This window comes from Sarcophilus harrisii, chromosome 3 (assembly GCF_902635505.1).
Source record: "Sarcophilus harrisii chromosome 3, mSarHar1.11, whole genome shotgun sequence".
Lineage (NCBI taxonomy): Eukaryota > Metazoa > Chordata > Mammalia > Dasyuromorphia > Dasyuridae > Sarcophilus > Sarcophilus harrisii.
The window spans coordinates 295122386-295141457 of NC_045428.1; the positions used below are offsets into that span (position 1 = coordinate 295122386).

Genomic DNA, 19072 nt, shown 5'->3' on the forward strand with positions numbered 1-19072 from the left:
ACCTGCTTAATTATTAAAAGGTAAACAGAATGCATTCTTGAATTATTTACTCAATCTTTTTCAACTAAAATTTCAAAGTTTTAAAGTGTGAAATATGTGCTTCCTACAAAGACATACAAAACAATTGCTTTAAAATATTATGTGAAAATGCAATCAAGAGGATCTAAATATACATACATATATATATATATATATATATATATATATATATAGACACACAAACACACACATGAATTAAATTTTAGGAGTCTGAAAGAGAACGGAGGGTAAAAGGAGGAATACTTTAATGTAGAAAGAAGGAAGAAAGAGGTAGAACTTGAGATTTCTCATCACTGGAGTACATGAGAAAAATATATAAACATGTAAGAAGAAATGAGGTGACTATCAATGAACCTTATTCTTATCTGAAGCTGACAAACTACACAATACAGTTTGTTGCAAAAAAAAAATTTAGCATGGCACCAGGCAAATAGTAGATGCTTAATAAATGTTTATTGACTGACTGATTATTAATAATACCTCAAACTCAGTTTTCAAACAAATCAGGATTAGGGGAGGCAGGGGGAGTTAAAAGGAAAGGCAACAGCTGGAAGGGAATGAGCAAAACAAACTTCCAGATTTCTAAAAAGGGGAAAAGGTTTAAGAATAGAATTAGAATCTAAAGGAATGCCTTAGATTGTCTCTTAAACAATTGATAAGTGGGTGAACAATGATACATGAAAGTAGTGGAATATTATTGCATCATAAGAAATGGTGAAAGAGGTTTAAAAAAAATCCTGGATGGTATAAATTGAGGCAGAAAAATTAACAGAATGAGGAAAATGGTTTATAATAAGATAAAAAAACTTTAAAGAAAAACAGCTTTGAAAGACTTAAGAACTCTGGTCAATACAATGAACAACTATGTTCATTGCTTTTTCTTTTAAAAATAAAATGAACATTACCCCTAACTACTAAAAATTCAATGAACAACTATGTCCTCAGAGTACCCATGATGAAGCATGTTACTGACAGACAATGGACACAAAGTAAAGCGATATCTATTTTTGGCTATGGACACTGAATTGATTCATTTTTCTTAACTGTTCTCATTTAGTGGAATAGTAAACAGAATGCTAGCCAGGCCTACAGTCATGAAGAAGACCTGAGTTCAAATCCAGCCTTCAGACATTAGTTGTGTGAACCTGCCTCAGAATCCTCATCTATAAAATGGGGATAGTCATAGCACTTAATCTCTCATGATTTTTGTGAGAATAAAATAAAATGATAAATGTAAAATGCTAACTTATTAGCACAGTGACTGGTACATAATAAGTATTACATAAGTGTTAGCTCTTATTATCTATTATTATTTGTCCTAATTTCCTTCCACTTCTTTCAAGAAGCTGTTTTGAGGTGGGAATGAGAAGAGTTGCAACTATGAAGCCAAAAGATAGAGGGTAATTTAATATTTTTTAAATTTTACAGAGGGGAATCAGAAAGATGTTCAGAAGGAAGGACAGATTAGCAGGGAATTTTTAGTAGTTATGGGTAATGTTCATTTTGTTTTTAAAAGAAAAAGCATTTAGAAGTGGAAATTAATAGATATGTGTATATAAATATTTACAGTTTCATATAATAATTTCTTTTTGTGTTCTGGGGTGTGTGTGTATGTGTGTGTGTGTGTGTGTGTGTGTGTGTGTGTGTGTGAACATTTCTTTGAGGGTGCTTAAATCAGGAACAAAAATAACATTTAAAAATTAGGTTCTTTGGGGAGTATACAAAATTTCTGATTTTTGTTTCCTTCTTTTGTACAAAATGAAAGGTGGTTGGTGTAAGGAAAAACAAATATCAATTCAACCACTGTGTTCTTACTTGATTTAAGAATTAAATTGTGATTAGAATGTTGTGAACTAGATCTTCTGGTTAACTGAAGATTCACCAGCAGAGCAATGAAATTATAGGTGTTGGAGACTATACCAAGTAATGAGTTTGTCTTCTTATCATTTGCTCCTCTCCTACACTATCAGTGCATAAAAATTTTGATTAATTAAATTATAATTGCTATAGGTGATATCTTCTTCTATTGAAATATAAACTCCTTGAGAGTAGTGACAATCTTGCTTTCTTCTATATGAGTGCCCAGAAACTATGCAGAATGACTCTATAAGTTTTTTCTTAGGGAAGAAAGATTTTCTCAGCAGTGGGAAGAACTATATGAAAAAATACCCAGCTTTAAACTTTACTTCTTAAATATAAATAAAACTAACTTCATTTTTTTAAAAATTAATTGCTTCACATAGAATTTTCATGTGATTATTAAGAATTATTTTGTATCCGAATTATTTGTGTATGTTATATCATCCTACTAGGTTCGAAGTCATTTGTTTTATTAAATTCTGTATATCCTCCAACATTTAGGATCCATTTCTGTACACAGTAGGTCCATCAAAATTTGTGGAATTCAATTAAATTGATTCGGCTTCAGTAAGATTTTCTTATATCTTAATTAAGTCTTAAATGAGTCCACTATTTCCTTAACATAAGAAACAATTTAAAAGCACTCTGCAGTAACTAAATTTCACTATGTAGTTCTTAATTTGAAGGTAAATCTGACTTCAGTTTTATGTACTTGACTTTATGCATTTCACTTCTGTGAAAAAAAAGAGGGGCTCTCCTTTCTCCTAGGATCAAAATGCGCCCATAAAAAATACAGATGCAAAATCCTGCAAAAGGTACAGGTCCTCCATCTTCTCCTCAGAAACATTTTTGAGGAATAACTCAGATACTGACATAAAATGGTTTGGCGTGGTAAGTCATTGATCTCTCAGAAGTTTAACATAAATTGCTCTAAAATAATTATCTTCCAATTACAAAATTAGTCATCTGTGATTTTTAAAATTTAATTTAAACTAACATACATCTATCTGAGAGCAAAAGAGTTAATGCAGTGGCTAAAACTACAGTAATTTGAAAACTTCCTTGGCATCCCCATCTATCTGACAGATTGAGTGTTCCCAATGACAGCAATGTCGCTGTACCACAGAACTTGCACTCGGTGTACCAAACTTTAGATTTCTAGGTACACCCACTGATGACAAAACCTGTTAAAAAGACAAATTTTGTTGCTATTATTATCATTTTCAGAGAATTAACAAAAATTTGGTATTTAAAGATAGTACATTTGCAGAGCCAGACATGACTGAAAAACAACTCAACAATAACATTTGAGGATTATCTATTCCAAATAACATTTATTTAATATATAAAATCACAGCTTCAAACTACTCTATTGAAATTCAAGAAGAATTCATGGATAATCGCTCATGAGTTTAGCTTTTCAAATTATATACAGTTTAGCCACCATCCCTACATACTTCTAGTGCCATCTTTCCACACACTTGTATAAATTTTGTGTAGAGATTATGAAGTCTCTTAGAGCAAACTGAAAAATGCTTACAAAGTCTCCTGGCTCTGCATCTAACTTTCTAAACTACAAAATAATAATTCCATATGGATACCTGCCCTCTTTCCTACCCCACCATTTTCCAGCCCCATTCAGTGTATTTTGTCAAAGGAAGACAAAATTCTTAAGAGCAAGAATTTTGTTTTTAGTTGTTATTTATATCCCCAGCAATTAGCATAGCACGTGTAGCAGAGTATTTAATAAATTCTTGTTGTCTTTTCTGGCTTTGTCCCTCTTAAGAAAGAAATCATAGACAACTTTTGATTTTTACACATTTATAACTAAAAGTTTGAGCCCATCTCTTCCTGACAATCAAAGAAGCTGCTTTATTTTTTCTTGTTCTATCCTACTACAAAGGCAAGTATGTGTAACACAGTAGATAAGAGTGCTGGACCTGGAGTCAGGAAACCTCATCTGGATTTGACCTCAGATACATGCTACCTAGACAAGTCAAGTCACTTAACCCTGTCTGCCTCAGTTTCCTCATCTCCAAAATGAACTGAAGAAGGATATGGCAACTACCCCAGTATCTTTGTCAAGAAAACTTCAACTAAGGTCACAAAAAGTAAGAGAGTACTGAAATGACTCAATAACAATAACAAGAACCCGACTCCCTTAGGGTTCTGATTCTATAGTTATACTACCTATTTTCTCATTCAGTTTCATAGTTTAAGAGAAATGGTACCTTAGGTGTGGTTTCTTCATACTCCAATCTAAATGAAGTCTCTTAGAGCAAACCTCTTAGAGCAAGGCTTCTGGTCCTCAGGCCCTCTGGAATTTACAGATTGAATGCACTCTTTCTTCTTTTCTACCCAGGCCTATTTCTAGTACTTTATGATCTCCTGGTCTGCTAGGTTCCATATGTTTCACACTTCACCACACCAATTTTAGCACAAAAGTATATGTATTTCTTTAAGAAATAATAATAAAGAATATAAAGAGAGTAACAGCCTGATAACTAGAATATCTACCATATACATTAAAAGTTCTCCCCACTCAAATACTAAATATTCGTTCTAAAGACATGAAAAACTAAGTCTCATCCTATACCTCTTCATAGGTACTTTGCTAGACCAACACTCAAGTATTAGCTTGTTATTTGCCTCATAAGGAAATTCATTAATTAATTACAATAAACAGCTATGCATTTAGTACCTTCAGTGTGCAAAGCAATGCCCTAGATTTCTGGAAAAAGGCAAAATTTAAATAACACATACAGTCCAAGCTCTCAAGAAGTTTACTGTCTAATATGAGTAATAAGATAACCAAATATTAGGGAATAAGAGGAGATCTGCAAAAACTGATGTAGACAAGAAAGTAATAGGGTTCAATAGAAAACAATAGACAGGGATGGCATTCCAGGAATTGTCAACAACCTGAGAAAAGATGGGTGAATCAGATAGCTGTATTTTCAGGAAGCTAAGCAGTTTGACTAGAATGCAAAGGAAATTCTGGGGAAATTATTACATGTGGTTGGAGAGATAGGGTAATGCTAGAAAGTAGGTCTTGAATAAATAGGAAATAGAGAAGTCTGAACTGTATTTGAAAAGTATTAAAGACTCATTTGAAGATTTTTGATCAAAAGAATTACATGACCAAATTTATGGGAAGGAAGATTATTTTGGCCACAAAATAAGGACAGAATCATTCACTGATAAATGTCTAATGAACCAGAGACTTCATAACAGCAGAGACTGGTTTCAAATTTTCATTTTTTCTATGTATCCCTATTATCTAGAATAGAAAATACCTAATAAATTCTTTAGTTTTAACTTATTCATTCATTCAACAAATACTGAGTATCTTACTCAACAAAAGGAACTTTTTCATGAGTCCCAAGCTACTCTTCTTCTTATTTCATCTCTTAAAATCTGAGGATTTGTTTTTATCATCTCTACTTTTAATAATAAATATGAATGATATTTCAATAAAGGGTCAAAGATTTAGGTCAGCTGCTCCAATTTCCTTTTTTTTTTTTTTTTTTTTTTTTTTTTTTTTTTTGCTGAGGCAATTGGAGTTAAGTGACTTGCCCAGGGTCACAAAGCTAGGAAATGTTAAGTGCCTGAGACCTGATTTGGACTCAGATCCTCCTGATTTCAAAGCTGGTGCTCAAACCACCATGGCACCTACCTGCCTCTAATTTCCTATTTTTTACAGATGACATAATGCAGGTCCAAAGGGGTGAAATGATTGGTCCAAGATCACAAAGGTAGTAAATGGTAGAGCTGGGATCAGAATCAAAATCCTTTCATGTGATATCCAATGTTCTCTCTACTATACAATGCCACCACACAGAGAAAAACATGGACCTCTCTAGTGCAAAGTGTTCCCTTGAACCATGAAATATAAAATGTATATATACTTATAAAGCTCCTCAATGCCATTAGATATAGAAACAATTTTATATCATCCAATATATTCCTATATAAAAATCAAAACCTTTCCTTAACATTACAGTTTGACCCAAAGATTCATTTACAGTCTTCTACATCTATTCATACCTAAAGCAATTAAATGTATAATTTTTGAGGGAACATCAAACATTTTGTTGATGCTTAAAAAAAAAAAATCAAGTCCACTTATCCCTATCAACTCTGTCGCCTTATTTTAAACATTTATGAAACTTATTGAGCACAACTATTTTGTAATAAATTCATCTCTCTCATGATTTCTTTGTCCTCAAATAATTACTAATCCCCCCCACCCAGTGTCATATTGAAAATAGTGTCTGACACTGGAAGTCTACTACCAGTTACATTAGTTTTATTTATTTTAATATTATATCTGCTTTTATCCTTCAAAATTCCACATCTTCATAAATTTTCTACTCAAAATGTAGAGTTAGTAGTCTAACATACTTATTGAGTTATCCTAATTTCATATTTTTCAAGTCTCCTTTTATGTGCTTCTTATCAATAGCAATCTATTTTCAGCAGTTTCGTACTTCTTCCTATTGTTCAGCATTACACATCTCCATGAGTCTAACTATTCAATTAATTTTAAGTCTGATAAAGATTTTAAATGATAGTTCATTAATCTATATCTTCAGGATGTTACTTATTAATTAATAAGACTATCATTTTCCATTGTCTAACTTGGAGTTTCTGTAATAAATTCTAATGCCAATCAGCTTTCATTAACTTATCAACCCTTCAATTTGCAATAACCAATAAATTGTATTCTACATTTCTGACATCCAATTCAATATTACCTACTCTGCATAAATCAGTAAAGCCAATTGTCAAAATAATTTTTAGCTCCACCTTGAATTCTACAAAAATGCTAAAGCTTCATCTAATGTAATCAACAAGTTTACTGTTCATTTACATTGGAATGTCAATGTAATCTTGATTTTTCTTAAGAAAATGAGATTTTTTAAAAAATGATTAAAAGCAAGTTCAGTTGAATTCACTATTCAATAAATAAAAACACTTGAGGCTGCTAGTAAAAATAAAACCTTGAGATGATTAAAATATCCATTCTAAATAATGAGAACATTTATATAATTTTCTGTGGGAAGCACAGATCAAATTTTCAGTGGTCACAAAATGCTTGACCTTCACAGGTAAGCTGAATGCAACAAGCAAACCACTAAATTATACAATAGGGATAGAAGTCTGAAAAAATATTATTTTCAGAAACTCCACAAAAAAACTGATTTATTAGAACAATAACTGGAAGATTCTTTCTTTTTCCTGATGTGTTGGGTAAGGCTCATGAAACAATAGACTGTACAACCAGAGAATAAAGCTTTCAAGCCTCACTTGTGTGTATATAATGTTTTATTACTAATATTAATGCTCTTGCCATGTATTCTGTATGTCATGGGAATGAGTTCCCCAAAGAACACAGGTTAGCTGTTCGCAGGTTCCTGATGAAATCACATGATAGAATAGGAGCTTTCACACACAATCAAGCTGACAGTCACTTCCTCAGTACTCTGAGGAACCAAATTTTCCCTGTAGACATTAGTATAGCATGAATCATGAAGTGCCAAAATTTTGCGTAAGTGCAAATCTCTCATCTTTGCTCAGGTATCAGCAAAAAAGCACCAGTTAGATATTTGTGGATGGAAGTCAGATTCCCTGAATTTCAGGTATTTCACTGATGCATTGCAGTTTATCTATCTCTCTAAAAGAAATAAGCATCCTCTCCCAGGGATTATTCTAAGTTGCTGTTTCAATTTAGCAAATTTATTAAATGCCTACTTCTATAAGGTATATAGGAGGAAATGGAAAGGATAGTTAAAGAATAGTTAACATATAGTTCCTGATCTGAAGAATTTACAATTTAATAAAAAGCTCAAATATGCAATATTTTTATAATATAAAACTTTAAGATCTTAAAACTGAACTATGACTTGTAGAATATCAATATAAAATAATTTATATTATTTAAGTACACAAGGGAGGGAAAATAAAGAACAAAGCAAAATATATGTTTATATATTATGTATATGTTTTCTACAATATCTGATTTTAAAAATACATCAATAATTGCTGATAAAATTTGCTTAATGGAAAACATATCATTGACAAGAATAATAGTTATTGATTCCCAGAAATTAGAGTTAGAATAAGTGAAATTTGGCTCAAACTAAATGCTCATTCATCAGATTATAAACTGAATCAATCTTCTATGATATAATGGCCATATTATGAACAACCTTGGGGAAAGATAAATATGGAGACTATGATGAGACCAAATGATCAGTAATAAAAATGAAGTTGTGTTATAAAAGAGATTGAATCTCTGAATATTTCACCAAAGTCATTCTAAACCTCCAGAGAACTGGCTATTGTTAGTTATACTTTTCTTCATTGTTTGTTACTCAGAATCATTAAATTATCTATTGGGTTTTATAATATATTATAAGTAATAATATTTGACATTTATTTAATTATTTCGGTTTCACAAAGAACTTTAGATGCATTCTTTCATTTAATTCTGACAATCATTTGTAAGATCAGTATTGTAAGTATTATTATACCCATCTTATAGGTGAGAAAAATGAGGACTAATGAGCAGAAATGACCTGGCCATAATTATCCAGTTAATAAGTGCTAAAATCAGGATTTGAACTCACATCCAGTGCTCTTTCCATTATCATGCTGCTAATAAATGGAACTGGAATCAAGAGGACATCGAAGAAGAAGAAACTTCTTATACTTACTACACCTTTGTAACCCCATAGAAGTGGACTCTTTAGGTCTGTTTCCTCATCTGTAAAATAGTATTGGACTAAATGAGTTCTAAAGTCCTTATCTGCTAGAGATCTATGATTTGATCATCATTTAGCAGAACTGAGCACACAAGGACAATTTCCTTAAGTCCATACTAATTCACAAATGTTTTTCTTTTAAAAATAAAAAAAAGGCGAAGAGGACACTGTCTTCTTCACAAAGTCTTCCCTTAATATTAGACCAATTCCTATATAGAAACATAGTTAAGTTCAGTCTGAGGTCAGGCCTCATTAACTGCCATCTCCTAGCAATCTAACAGCAGAGATCAATTCCCCAGTTCTTTTTCTCCATTCACTGATAAAAACAAACTAGAACACCACCTCTCCCCCATGATAATACTAGTACAGGAATCATTTCCTAATGTGTCTGGCCCAAAGGGAAACACAGACTCATACAGAATAATTTGAGCACCAAGATGGAGTAGAAGTAGAATTTCCAAGTATAAATTCCTATAAGAACATCTCAACTATGGAGTCACCCTCAAATGATTGACCTATTCTGCAGAAACAATCTGAGGCAATCATCAATCAGACCTCAATAAAGACAAGGTGACAAGGCTGGTAGATGTTGTCTCAGGGTAATTACTTTCATTGGAAACTCTGGCCTATCTTTGCCTGCAGGTTGTCCTACCCCTGCATCTTTGATTCCTAATACTTTTAAGTTGTGAAAACTGATTCTGTCATCCACATGAGTGGTGGGTGATTGTTAGCCAACTGGCTAACAATAAGGTTCAGAATGGGAAGAAAGGAAAAGTGAAGTCAGAGCCAGGGCAAGAGGCTGAGATAGCAAAGAAGGGTGAAGCAACTAGAGAGTGATGGAGTGAGAATGAAGTAAATGGGTTTGATAGGAAGAGGGCAGGGAGATGGAATGATAGGAGGCAATCCAAGAGAGGAATTTCAGTCGTAGACCAGAAAGACAGGATAATTATGGACTCTGATGAGATCAAAGGTAAAGGGCAGCTAGCTGGCACAGTGGATAAAGTGCCAGGCCTGGAGGTAGGAAGTAATGATATCAAATTCAACCTCAGACACTTCCTGTTCAGAAACAAATAATCTCTGTGACTCTGAACAAGTCACTTTACCCTATCTGCCTCAGTTTCCTCATCTGTAAAAAAAAAAGCTGGAGAAGGAAATGGCAAAAAAAAAAAAAAAAAAAAAAAACTCCAGTCTTTTGCCAAGAAAATCCCACATGGGGTCATAAAGAGTCAGACATGACTGAAAAAATAACTAAACAGACAAGCAGTACTGAAGAGAGGAGCCAAAGGTTAGATAACCATCAGTCACTTGATGTAAAAGGGATTGCTGATTAGGAAGAGAGAGGAGAAAGAGAACAGATAAAAACAAGATGACTTCTAAAATCTCTTCCAATGATTCCAAATATTTGCTGAATATCCAAAAACGAGATATAAACACTATTATTGAGGAGTATACATTGCAAAGCAGGCCAGGACAGGCTAAAGAAAGCTAGATTTGTAGTCAGAAGACCCAGATTTGAATTCTGGTTCTTCTGTTAAATACATGCAACATGATCTTTGGAAAATTATTTAATTTCTCTGGGCCTCTGTTTCTTCATCTGTAAAATGATTCTCCTATGTATATAAATCCAATAATTATAACAATGCCTAGATATGAAGGGGAAGCTGACAGAAAACTAAAAGACAAGAATTAAGAACAGGAAAAGGAGATGGGGAAAAATAATTGTTTCAACATGGACAAGTGTCATGTCTTATTTTCATACCATCAAGTAGAATTTTTTTTTTGAAATCTGCTGCTATAAATTTCCAATGTCCTCAAGACACATTTGTCTGCAAATTGCAGCATAAGATACTATTTATTGAAAAGAGCCAAAAAAAAAAAAAAAAAAAAAAAAAGAAAATTCTCTGATATAAGAAGTAAAATGTGTTATAAGGAAATGGATGAGACATACATTTTTCACTGCTTATCCTACAGTTAACTGACTCACCAGCACAGAAAAACCTAAAATGGTGAATTTATCTTTGATGTTTATTGATACACTTCTGTGGTATGGAAAATCTGTCAGAGTGAAAAACAAACCCAGAAGATAAGTAAGTAAATACTTATGAATCTTCCCAAATAACAAACTTCCACACTCCTACCCACCAAATGTTACCTGAAATATGGGCATGGAAATAATGTTTCCAATGAATCAAGGATGAGCTAAATGACATTTTGTTTTCAGGTGGCAGCTTCCACTGACTAACTCCTATGCTAGAGCAGGTAGAAAGAACTGGAGGGCAATGTACCCTGAACTGTGTGTTAACATTTCAGAATTTTTTTCACAGCCAGATGCCAGACCAATTACTCATCATGAATCAATAAGGGTCTATCTTTATAGTATTCCTGAAATCTCACAGCTGAGATCTATAAAAACAAATCAATCAATCAAGTAAAGAGCATTTAGTAAATGTTTACTATGTGCTTAGCTATAGGAAAATAAAGACAATAAGTTAGAAATCCCCTGTTGTGAAAAAGCTTATACTCTAAAAGGGAAGATAATATGAACAAGTAAAAGTCTATACATGATGTAAACAAAGTGAAGGTAAGGGAATTCAAGAAAGGAGGGCACTAGGCAGCTTGAGAGATCAGAAGTTTCAAGTAAAAGTGTCCCTTGAGATGAGTTTTGAAACCAGAGCTTCCAAGAGAAAGTACATTCCAAGAATGGGAGACAAATACAAATGCATTGTGAAACGATTTAAATGTCAAACAGCAAAGTTTGTATTGATCCTAAAGATAATAGGAAGCTGCTGCTGAAATTTATTAAGTAGAGGACTGACATGATCAGACCTGAGCAGTGAGAAAATCACTTTGGAGACTGTGAGGACAAACTGGTACTGGGAGGGTATTTTGAGGCTGAAGACTGCAACAGTTCAGAGTAGAGGTAACAAAGGCCTGGACAAAGGTATTGACAGATATTCTACAAAATTTAGGAAAAAGTTCTCTTATCAATCAAGTCACTGAAGTACACAGTTATACCTGTCAATTTCACAGATATTGGGCAAGAAGAGGCAGGAGGATAAACAGAGAAATTTCTTTATATAAGTTGTTGAGCTCATGGGAAAGGGAGCCTTTGTTTGGGTCTTTAAATATGTATTCCTGTAGAAGGTACAGACCTATGCATTGGTGCCTCATTGGGGTAAATGAATTTATCTTCTTAAATGTTAGTAACAGAAAACAGTTTGTTTGGGCTTTTGGGGGTATGACATTTAGGTTGACATCATAAAGGAGGCCAAAAGATTTCTGGGCTCCCTTTTTGGCAAGATCTACAAAGCCAGCTAAGAACAGACCAAAACCCAGACCCTAGATGGCAGCCTCTTGGCCCAAGAGATGACAGCAGATAGGGATGAGGTAAGTCTAATAAAGTACTCATATCCTGAGGTCCTGAACCCAGGCTTGAAGATGATGCAGCCGCAGGGAAGATCAATCACTCCCGGGGAAGAGTGCTACCCTGCCACACCAATCTCACCTCCCTCAACACCCAACTGCCCACCCTAGGCATCATAAGCTGATCTCCAAGCTTTGGTTTCTGGTGTGTGCCAACTGCTCTATTTCTATTTCTTGATCTCACTAAAAATGGTTCACCACAGTCTATTAATTGTCTCATATGAGCCCAACACAAGGGGTGACTTTGATTCAAATTACAAATTATCCCAAGATGACCAAATCAGGCCAAACTGATCAAAACATCCCTCATTGCAGAAACTAAAATATCCCTAATGAGGTGTCCATTCGCATATCCATACCCTCTATAAGAAGCCCTGTAAACTCATCAGGGGATTTCCAACATCGGAAAGTAGGGAGGTTCTCTCACTTCCTGCCACCAAAGTTTTTTTTGACTGGCTTTTAAGTACAATCCTCATTTTTAGGTCATAATTGCGTTCTCTGCAGCTACTTAAAGCTCCTGTGTTTAGTCAGATTTCTAGATATCATACCAATTATCTATAGGCTCCTCTCAAGTTTAGAGAAGTTAACCAAGTTGGTCACATAGCTAGAATCAGAGTTAAGATGAGAACTTAGGTCTTCCTGACTGTGTTGACTATTTGCGCTTTATTCTGTATATATATATAATCTGTGCATAATTGTATGTAGGTTGTCTCCCCTATTAAACTGTGAGTTCCTTGAAAACTTTGCCTTGTATCCCTAACACTTAGCACAGAACCTGACATATAATAAATGCTTGTTGATTTGACTTAGTCAAATGTAAATAGCCTAAATGAGCATATATGTACATCAGCATATGTAAACCAACTTCTTGGACAGTGAGGTAAAGTGATAAAGCCACTAAACAGGAATTCAGAAACCCCAAGATTCTTCAAACCACTGACGTCCTTAAATTTCTAAACACATTTTTTGCTTTGTTAAATCAAAATTTACAAGCATTATTCCAAGTTCATAAATATAAAAATTCTTTCCAATAAAAGAAATATGCAGCCTTTATTCTTCTATTTTCCCTAATTATAATTCTATCAATATTTCAAATATGTGATACCTCTGAAAGAAAGCTGCACAGTTCATGGAGCTATCAAATTCAAATTTGTAGAATCTGTATTTTAAAAAGTCCCAGACTCTACTTTATATTGAGATATACATAGCCACGATGTAGTAGACTGAATAAATAGCAAATGGTAAACATGGAGTTGCAAAATTTAAGAAACTACCAAAAAAAATTGTATTCTACATTTGAATGACAAATCATAACCAGAAAGGAATCTTTAGCTTCAAGACTCTGAGAAAGAGATAAGGGTTTTTCTTCTAGCTTTTTTAAACTACTAGTATCATAATGGAAAATATTTTTATTTTAATATTAAAATGTTACATAAATTCAAAATGAATTCTTTAACACTTGAATTAATGAATTAATACTTTAAAATTTAATTTTATATTTTAAGGCTAAATTATAAAACTACTCCATTAATGATGTTCAATTTTTATTTCTGGAATATAATGAGAACTTGTAGAATCACAAAAGAAAAAGTGACTACATAAGATATCAAAATATACACATTGTAAATTAAATGAAATAACAAATGTGAAATCAAAAATGGATCTGAGAAAAACATGGTAATCATAAGATGAATTTAAAGCTTTACAAACTAATGTGTTTCCCCAAATTATGGCTGCTAGAGTGGGGTGCATTTTAAAGGATGAAGGAAAAAGGAGAGAAGGAAAGTAAAAGGGAGGAAAAAGGAAAGAAAGGGAAAGAGAAAGAAAAAGAGAAAAGGAAAGGAAAAGGGAAAAGGAAAAAAGAAAAAGGGAAAGGAAAATTTTAAAAATGTGAAAGGAAAAGAGAGAAAGGAAATGGAAAGGGATCAGAATTCAGTTCAATCTAACAAGTATTTACTAAACATCCAATATTTATAAGAGAAGGAAACAGAAAAGAAGTGGAAGGTTATCTCTGAAAGAAGAAAAGTTATCATTAGCAGTGGGGAAGCCGGAAAAAGTTTCTTGGAGAAAGTAACATTTTAAAGTTAGATGATGGAAATGAAGAATAAGAGAGTTCCAAACATGGGGATAGTCAATGAATAGGTTAATAACTTAAGGAAGAAACTAACCATCAACAATGAGGAGGATCATGACATCCTATGGGAGGTAAGCTATGTTCTCAGCCCTGAAGGAAGCTAGGGTAATGTGAAGTAAAATAAAAAAAATTCTAGACATGGGAAATAACCTATCTCAAAGGCAAAAAGGCAGCAAATAAAAGGTCAGCAAGGAAACCAGTTCATCTAGAAGGTAGGGTGCATGAAGTGGACAAATATAGCCACTGAAGTATTTTGAGCAAGGTAGTGACAATTCTCAGAATTCACAAGATTATTTTGATAATTACAGTGAAGATAAATTAGAGATAGGAAGCACCAGAAACTGGGTATACAATTAAGAGGCTATTTCAATAGGTCAAATGATAAGTACTAAGACTGGATTTGTATCATCTCTCAAAAATTTATCCATGTCTTCTCTGCTCAAGCCTCCCAAATCTGATGGCTACTTAAAACAAAACAAAACCATCTCTGCAGCATCTTAAAATACTGACTACTTTCTCCTCCTGAATACTCTCTCTTCCCTGGCATTAATATTTTAGTTTTCCTCCTAGTTGACTGATGGCTCCTTCTCAATCTTCTTTGTTTGGCTCATCACTCACATCATACCCCAAAACTGTAAGTGAATTCTAAAGCTCTATTCCCTTCTATTCTCTCACTTGGTGACCTCATCAGTCCATATGGGTTTGTCCTCTTTATTCATATGGTTCTCAAATCTTTATCTCTAGCTCTATTCTCTCCTGAGTTTTAATTAAGCTATCTTCAAATATCTATCAAATGGTTTAAATTCAATGTCCCAAAGGCATTTCAAACTCAACACAATTAAAACTGAATTATTATTTATATTTATTTATAATATCTATATTCTATTTATAATATAATGTTATATATAATTATATTGCATAAAATATATGATTATATTCTATATATATTTATATTATATTTATTTATTTATTCCCCTTCTCCCTCACACACACATGCACACACACACACACACACACACACACACACACACACACAATTCTGTTCTTTCTTTATTATTTCCCTACATCTTCTTTCAATCTCACTACTATCTTTTCAGTAGCCCAGATTTACAGCCTTGGTGTTATGTATGCCTCTTCACTCTTTTCTTGCTCTACTCTCCCTGATCAAGTATATCCAATCAACTTCTAAATTTTATACTTAAACTATTCTGTTTCATATCAAAATCTCTTTACAATCTGGTCCTTTATTATCTTTCCCATTTTCTTACATATTTATTATTCAACTTCTCAAAATTTGTGATCAATGCATAATGGCTGTATCACATAAACTGCATTATCCATCTCCTTGCCTGGTTGTCCTCCATTCCTAGAATTCACTCCCTGTGGTCCTCAAAGTGTAGTCCAAAGAATTGTTGGGGTCTCTGAAACCCTTTCAGAGGGTCTACAAATTCAAAATTATTTTTTATTTCTAATATAGTAAATAGCTATAAATATAACCCATGTGAACAAAAACTCTTTGAACAGATCCTCGATAGCTTTTTTAAACAACATGAAGATACTGAGAACAAAGGTTTGAGAACCACTGAGGTTTTGAGAACCATCTAAAGCTTAGAAGCTCTACTTTCTTCCAAGATTCAGCTCAAATCACCTTCTACATATGAAATTTTGCCTGATTTTTGCTTGCTACTCCCCAGTTTTGAGCACCTACTCTCTACTTTCTACCCCCAAATCTTTTATATTACTTGTCTATATTTATTTGTCTCCCCTCACACATACACACACTTTACAATGCAAGCTACTCGAGTACAAGACCTGTTTCATTTTTTATTTTTGTATTCCCAGAGTCTAACATGGTACTTGGCACCTAGTAAACATTTAAGAAGTGTTTGTTAGTTGATTCATTGGATGGGTTGATAGGTATGTAAGCAGAGAGAAGGGGATAAATTCAAGAAATTTTGTGGAGAAAAAAAATCATTAAAACTTGATTTGATATTGAGGAAGAAGAAAGAATTAATGATGACAGGTTTTGAACATGAATAACAAAAAAGATCATCCACCACAGGAAATGAGGTCAAAGTTAGCATGGAAGATGATGATTTCTATTTTGAACATAATAGCAATGCTTATGAATTTTTTTTCAAGTGTTTGGTATCCTCCCATCTTTTGGAAAGTTTTTAAAATAAACATCTCAATGCCTTCAAAACTATGTCCATTTAGTACTGACCTGTTCAGTAAATGGACTAATATATCTTTTCTCCCTGACTATATACTTAAGTGCCATTTCTATTTCATCAAGTATTTGCTGATGAGAATGTTTTTAACATCTTTTTATTGTAGCAGTTGATTCCCTAAAGTTATACTTCCTCAGGAAACCTTAGTTGTTCCTTTGTTTCAATCATGTCTGACTTTTTGTGATCCCATTTTGGGATTTTCTTGGCAAAGATATTGGAATATCTTGTCATTTCCTTCTCAAGCTCATTTTACAGACAAGAAAACTGAGGCAAACTTTGTTAAGTGACTTTCTCAGGGCCACACAGCTAATAAGTGTGTAAAGGCAGATTTGAACTCAGATAGATGAGTCTTCCTAATTTCAAGCATAGCACTTTATCTATTGCACCACCTACTTGCACCTCCTTAGAAAAAAATGGCCACTTATATCAGTCTGTACTTCTACTTCCCAGTTCTTAGTACTGATAGAGGATTTTAAAAAGTGAGGTTTGACTACTGCAATTCCATATCATATCTACTAATTTTTATTTCTTTCTAATTTAATTTTGATTTGTATCTTAGATGGTCTGAATATACATTGGAAGTTGATTTGGAAATAATTCAAATCCAGATTGTTGCTTTCTGTCTGTAAAATATTTTTCTTGAGATGTTATTCAATGGGGTACTCACTATGTTTAGAGTCTCATCACTCTCTTCTTGAAGAAAGGCTTCATGACACTTGGGTGTCAAGATTTTTTAATAGTCTAAAAATCTTTGGCTTCTCTTTTTTTTCTCTGTCCCAATTATGTTTTCCAAAACATTTTTGGCTATCCTCTAATAAATCCAACTTTACGTTGAATTCCCAAAATATTAAAATATATGTTGATTTCATTTGGAAGGACTTATCCAGTATTTTATAAAATTTCTCTTATCTCCTTCTATACAAGCAACATTGACACATAAGCTATAATTATCTCCATGGTGGTCTTTTTGCAAATGCTTATTATAACCACTGAAATATGAAATAATGCTTCTCATTGTCTTTGGTCCTATAACAAAACCAATTCTGCCAATTCCTTTCTTTGCCAAAGAGAATCTATGAACAGACTTCCATTTATTTGCAACTTTATCTTGCTTTCTGGTTTCAAAGGCAGGGAGAATGTCAAGCTCAACATTAGCTACATCTTTATGATAATGAGTTATCCATAAACAAAATGGCTACCCTCTCCTTGGAGATCTTAAAGGAGAGACTGAAGTGTGTTGTAGTAGGTATTCTTTTTTAGAAGTGATTGATACTAGAAATCTACTAAGTTCCCTTAATTCTAAATTCCTGTGACTTTGTGAGTTGAGCTCAGGAGAGACATTATGGAGATTATGGTTGGAAAAATTAACTTGAGAGTAATCTGTACAGAGATGTACAAGGTCATATAGGTAGGAAGTAAGCATCTGGCAATGGATTTCAACTTGGGTCTTCCTGACTCCAGATGTGCATTGTTGTTCTTGTGCATTCTATGCACTGTACTTAAGTAGCTGCCTCTAAAAAAGGCAGAAAGGCAGATATTTTCTTATACTATATAAAATGGATGTATGAATCAATTTCTATGTACCATAGAAGTGTACTTGACTACTAAATATTATCAAGTAAACATAAATTTTTTCTTGATTTTTGAATTAGTAATTTTCCTTCTTTCTCTCCCCAGAAAACATTAATTCTTTAATCTCTTTAGGATTATACAAGCATCATGGAAAGAATGGCAGACAGGAGACCCACATTCTAAGTTTCCTTTTTTGACACTGGCTTTGATAAATCATTTTATTTTTCTAGCTTTCCATCCCTTTATCAATAAAAGGAAGTTAGTTACTAGATTAGATAATTTCTAAGGTTCCTGCTAGCTCTAATATTCTGTTATTCTATGAAATTTCAGTTTTCTACTGGCTATAAATTCTCCTACAAACACCTTCATTCTCTGTTTCTTGAATAATTAACAATTATTATCCAGTTTATATATAGTTATAGTATGTATTTAGTTTATAGCTAGACACTTTTAAGTGGGGCAAATGGCATTTAGTGAAGCCTTTTTCTTCTCTCTGTCACTGGTCCTCATTGAGAACAAAAGATTAACAATAACAACAAAGAAATTTTAACCTGAGATGACCAGACCACTAAACTTAGGAGTCCTGTCCATATAAGTAAGCACTAAGGCTATATCTGCTGTCAGACTCTTACAATTCTTTCTAAGATGTTTCTATAGAATGCATTCAGTTGCCAACTATTTGTAGATATTCTTGCCAGAGGGCTCGTTACAAAAAAATAACACTGAATTGTAACTGAAACCATTGTGAAAAGAGAATAAGATGGAACAAATTGGCCTCAACTTTGAATTTTCTGACTTTTGTTAATTTATGTTGCAAACATATTTTTTAGAACAGAACTGCTCATTTGATGTCCCTATTTGTGGTTTGGAGTAGTCATTTTCTTTAAACAATACTTTAAAAAAAAATTTTGTGGAAAGTTACTAACCATGTGATACTTACCTGAAAATAACATATAGTATTTAACTTGGAATAAATATATACAGTAATTTAGTTTCTTTCATTTAAGACCTTTAAAAGGTCTCTTTTCTGGCTTCCTTTTTAAAGT

The 19072-nt window shown here is 33.2% G+C and overlaps 1 protein-coding gene across 15 annotated transcripts in view; it reads right to left on the reverse strand.

Moving 5' to 3' along the window:
• The window catches only part of ZBTB20 (zinc finger and BTB domain containing 20), a 1022251-nt gene that overhangs the window by 835185 nt on the left and 167994 nt on the right, over window positions 1-19072 (reverse strand). The window contains exon 1 of one of the 15 annotated variants that reach the window (XM_031963652.1): window positions 8532-9662. The exons of the other annotated variants lie outside the window; for them this stretch is intronic. The gene's annotated coding sequence lies outside the window, so the exon portion shown is untranslated. Of the gene's footprint in view, window positions 1-8531; window positions 9663-19072 lie in introns of those variants that run through there. 15 annotated transcript variants of the gene reach the window in all.